Here is a 5,141-nt window from a genome sequence, read left to right on the forward strand (position 1 = left end):
GCCATTAACAGTGAGAGAGAGTGAGAGGAGCAGCGGGGCCATTAACAGTGAGAGAGAGTGAGAGCAGCAGCGGGCCCATTAACAGTGACAGAGCGAGAGGACAGCAGGGCCATTAACAGTGAAGGAGCGAGAAGAGCAGCCTGGCCAATAACAGTGAAGGAGCGAGAAGAGCAGCCTGGCCAATAACAGTGAGAGAGTGAGAGGAGCAGCGGGGCCATTAACAGTGAGAGAATGAGATGAGCTGCGGGGCCATTAACAGTGAGACAGAGTGAGAGCAGCAGCGGGGCCATTGACAATGAGAGAGTGGGAGCAGTAGGGGGCCTTTAACAGTGAGAGAGAGTGAAAGGAGCAGCGGGGCCATTAACAGTGAGAGTGAGACGAGCAGCAGATCCATTAACAGTGAGAGAGCAAGTCCAGCAGCTAGGCCATTAATAGTGAGAGGAGCAGCAGGCCGTTAACAGTGAGAGAGAGTGAGAGGAGCAGCGGGGCCATTAACAGTGAGAGAGAGTGAGAGGAGCAGTGGGGCCATTAACAGTGAGAGTGAGACGAGTAGCAGATCCATTAACAGTGATAGAGCAAGTCCAGCAGCTAGGCCATTAATAGTGAGAGGAGCAGCAGGGCAGTTAACAGTGAGAGAGAGTGAGAGGAGCTGCGGGACCATTAACACAGAGAGAGAGAGAGAGAGGAAGAGTGGGAACATTAGGAGTGAGACAGAGTAAGAGGAGCAGCGGGGCTATTAACAGTGAGAGAGAGTGAGAGGAGCTGCGGACCCATTACCAGTGACAGAGCGAGAGGACAGCAGGGCCATTAACAGTGAGAGAGAGTGAGAGGAGCAGCGGGACCATTAACACTGAGAGAGAGAGAGAGGAAGAGTGGGAACATTAGGAGTGAGAAAGAGTAAGAGGAGCAGCGGGGCTATTAACAGTGAGAGAGAGTGAGAGGAGCAGTGGGACCATTAAGAGTGAGAGAGTGTGAGAGGAGCAGCGGGGTCGTTAACAGTAAGAGAAAGAGAGAGAGGAATTGTGGAAACATTAACAGTGAGACAGAGTAAGAGGAGCAGCGGGGCTATTAACAGTGAGAGAGTGAGAGGAGCAGTGAGGCCATTAACAGTGAGAGAGAGAGACGAGCAGCAGATCCATTAACAGTGAGAGAGCAAGTCCAGCAGCTAGGCCGTTCAGAGTGAGAGGAACAGGGGGCCCAATAATAGTGACAGAGTGAGAGGAGAGCAGGGCCATTAACAGTGAGAGAGTGACAGAAGCAGCGAGCCCATTAACAGTGACAGAGCGAGAGGACAGCAGGGCCATTAACAGTGAAAGAGCGAGAGGAGCAGCCTGGCCATTAACAGTGAGAGAGTGAGAGGAGCAGCAGGGCCATTAACAGTGAGAGAGTGAGAGGAGCAGCGGGGCCATTAACAGTGAGAGAAAGTGAGAGGAGCAGCAGGGCCGATAACAGTGAGAGAGAGAGAGAGGAGCAACGGGACCATTAAGAGTGAGACAAAGCGAGAGGAGCAGCACGGCCATTAACAGTGAGAGTGAGACGAGCTGCAGATCCATTAATGGTGAGAGAGAGTGAGAGGAGCAGCGGGGCCATTAACAGTGAGAGAGCGAGAAGAGCAGCAGCGAGTTTAACAGTGAGAGAGAGAGAGGAGCAGTGAGGCCATTAATAGTGAGAGTGAGACGAGCAGCAGATCCATTAACAGTGAGAGAGAGTGAGAGGAGCAGTGGGGCCATTAACAGTGAGAGAGAGAGAGAGAGAGAGAGAGAGGAGCAGCGGGGCCATTAACAGTAAGAGGGAGACGAGCAGCAGATCCATTAACAGTGAGAGAGCAAGTCCAGCAGCTAGGCCACTAATAGTGAGAGGAGCAGCAGGGCCGTTAACAGTGAGAGTGAGATGAGCAGCAGATCCTTTAACAGTGAGAAAGAGTGAGAGGAGCAGTGGGGTCATTAACAGTGAGAGTGAGATGAGTAGCAGATCCATTAACAGTGAGAGAGCAAGTCCAGCAGATAGGCCATTATTAGTGAGAGGAGTAGCAGGGCGGTTAACAGTGAGAGAGATTGAGAGGAGCAGCGGGACCATTAACACAGAGAGAGAGAGAGAGAGGAAGAGTGGGAACATTAGGAGTGAGACAGAGTAAGAGGAGCAGCGGGGCTATTAACAGTGAGAGAGAGTGAGAGGGGCAGTGGGACCATTAAGAGTGAGAGAGAGTGAGAGGAGCAGCGGGGCCGTTAACAGTGAGAGTGAGACAAGCAGCAGATCTATTAACAGTGAGAGAGCAAGTCCAGCAGCTAGGCCATTCAGTGTGAGAGGAGCAGCAGGCCCAATAACAGTGACAGAGTGAGAGGAGAGCAGGGCCATTAAGAGTGAGAGAGCGACAGAAGCAGCGAGCCCATTAACAGTGACAGAGCGAGAGGACAGCATGGCCATTAACAGTGAAGGTGCGAGAGGAGCAGCCTGGCCATTAACAGTGAGAGAGTGAGAGGAGCAGCAGGGCCATTAACAGTGAGAGAGTGAGAGGAGCAGCAGGGCCATTAACAGTGAGAGAATGAGAGGAGCAGCGGGGCCATTAACAGTGAGAGAGAGTGAGAGGAGCAGCAGGGCCGATAACAGTGAGAGAGAGAGAGAGGAGCAACGGGACCATTAAGAGTGAGACAAAGCGAGAGGAGCAGCACGGCCATTAACAGTGAGAGTGAGACGAGCTGCAGATCCATTAACGGTGAGAGAGAGTGAGAGGAGCAGCGAGGCCATTAACTGTGAGACAGAGTGAGAGGAGCAGCGGGGCTATTAACTGTGAGAGAATGAGAGGAGCGGCGGGGCCAAGAACAGTGAGAGTGAGACGAGCAGCAGATCTATTAACAGTGAGAGAGCAAGTCCAGCAGCAAGGCCATTCAGAGTGAGAGGAGCAGCGGGGCAGTTAACAGTGACTGAGCGAGAGGACAGCAGGGCCATTAACAGTGAAGGAGCGAGAGGAGCAGCCTGGCTATTAACAGTGAGAGAGAGTGAGAGGAGCAGCGGGCCATTAACAGTGACAGAGCGAGAGCAGTAGCAGGGCCATTAACAGTGAGAGAACGAGAGGAGCAGCCTGGCCATTAACAGTGAGAAAGAGTGAGAGGAGCAGCGGTCCCATTAACAGAGACAGAGAGTGAGACAAGCAGCGGGACGATTAACAGTGAGAGAGTGAGAAGAGCACCAGGGTGTTTAACAGTGAGAGAGAGTGGGCGGAGCAGTGGGGCCGATAACAGAGAGAGAGAGGAGCAGCGGGACCATTAACAGTGAGACAGAGCGAGAGGAGCAGCAGGGCCATTAACAGTGAGAGTGAGACGAGCTGCAGATCCATTAACGGTGAGAGAGAGTGAGAGGAGCAACGGGGCCATTAACTGTGAGACAGAGTGAGAGGAGCAGCAGGGCCATCAACAGTGAGAGAGAGTGAGAGGAGCAGCGGGGCCATTAACAGTGAGAGAGAGAGAGGAGCAGCAGGGCCATTAACAGTGAGATAGAGTGAAGGGAGCTGCGGGACCATCAACAGTGAGAGAGAGTGAGAAGAGCACCAGGGAGTTTAACAGTGAAAGAGATTGAAAGGAGCAGCGGGGCCGTTAACAGTGAGAGAACAAGAAGAGCACCAGAGCCATTAACAGTGAGAGTGAGACGAGCAGCAGATCCATTAACACTGAGAGAGCAAGTCCAGCAGCTAGGCAATTAATAGTGAGAGGAGCAGCGTGGCCGTTAACAGTGAGAGAGAATGAGAGGAGCTGCGGGCCCATTACCAGTGACAGAGCGAGAGGACAGCAGGCCCATTAACAGTGAGAGAGAGTGAGAGGAGCACTGGGGCCATTAACAGTGAGAGAACGAGAGGAGCAGCGGATCCATTAAGAGTGAGGGTGCGAGAGGCCCAGCCGGACCATCAACAGTGAGAGAGAGTGAGAGGAGCAGTGGGGCCATTAACAGTGAGAGTGAGACGAGTAGCAGATCCATTAACAGTGAGAGCAAGTCCAGCAGATAGGCCATTAATAGTGAGAGGAGTAGCAGGGCGGTTAACAGTGAGAGAGATTGAGAGGAGCAGCGGGACCATTAACACTGAGAGAGGGAGAGAGAGAGAGAGAGAGGAAGAGTGGGAACATTAGGAGTCAGACAGAGTAAGAGGAGCAGCGGGGCTATTAACAGTGAGAGAGAGTGAGAGGAGCAGTGGGACCATTAAGAGTGAGAGAGAGTGAGAGGAGCAGCGGGGCCGTTAACAGTGAGAGTGAGACGAGCAGCAGATCTATTAACAGTGAGAGAGCAAGTCCAGCAGCTAGGCCATTCAGAGAGGAGCAGCGGGCCCAATAACAGTGACAGAGTGAGAGGAGAACAGGGCCATTAAGAGTGAGAGAGCGAGAGCAGCAGCGGGCCCATTAACAGTGACAGAGCGAGAGGAGCAGCGGGGCCATTAACAGTGAGAGAGTGAGAGGAGCAGCGGGGCCATTAACAGTGAGAGAGTGAGAGGAGCAGCAGGGCCATTAACAGTGAGAAAGTGAGAGGAGCAGCAGGACCATTAACAGTGAGAGAGAATGAGAGGAGCAGCGTGCCCATTAACAGAGACAGAGAATGAGACAAGCAGTGGGACCATTAACAATGAGAGAGCGAGAAGAGCATCAGGGAGTTTAACAGTGAGACAAAGTGAGAGGAGCAGCAGGGCCATTAACAGTGAGAGAGAGTGAGAGGAGCAGCAGGGCCGATAACAGTGAGAGAGAGAGAGAGGAGCAACGGGACCATTAAGAGTGAGACAAAGCGAGAGGAGCAGCACGGCCATTAACAGTGAGAGTGAGACGAGCTGCAGATCCATTAACGGTGAGAGAGAGTGAGAGGAGCAGCGAGGCCATTAACTGTGAGACAGAGTGAGAGGAGCAGCGGGGCTATTAACTGTGAGAGAATGAGAGGAGCGGCGGGGCCAAGAACAGTGAGAGTGAGACGAGCAGCAGATCTATTAACAGTGAGAGAGCAAGTCCAGCAGCAAGGCCATTCAGAGTGAGAGGAGCAGCGGGGCAGTTAACAGTGACTGAGCGAGAGGACAGCAGGGCCATTAACAGTGAAGGAGCGAGAGGAGCAGCCTGGCTATTAACAGTGAGAGAGAGTGAGAGGAGCAGCGGGCCATTAACAGTGACAGAGCG

The sequence above is a fragment of the Carcharodon carcharias genome, chromosome 17 (genome assembly GCF_017639515.1).
Source record: "Carcharodon carcharias isolate sCarCar2 chromosome 17, sCarCar2.pri, whole genome shotgun sequence".
NCBI classification, from domain to species: domain Eukaryota; kingdom Metazoa; phylum Chordata; class Chondrichthyes; order Lamniformes; family Lamnidae; genus Carcharodon; species Carcharodon carcharias.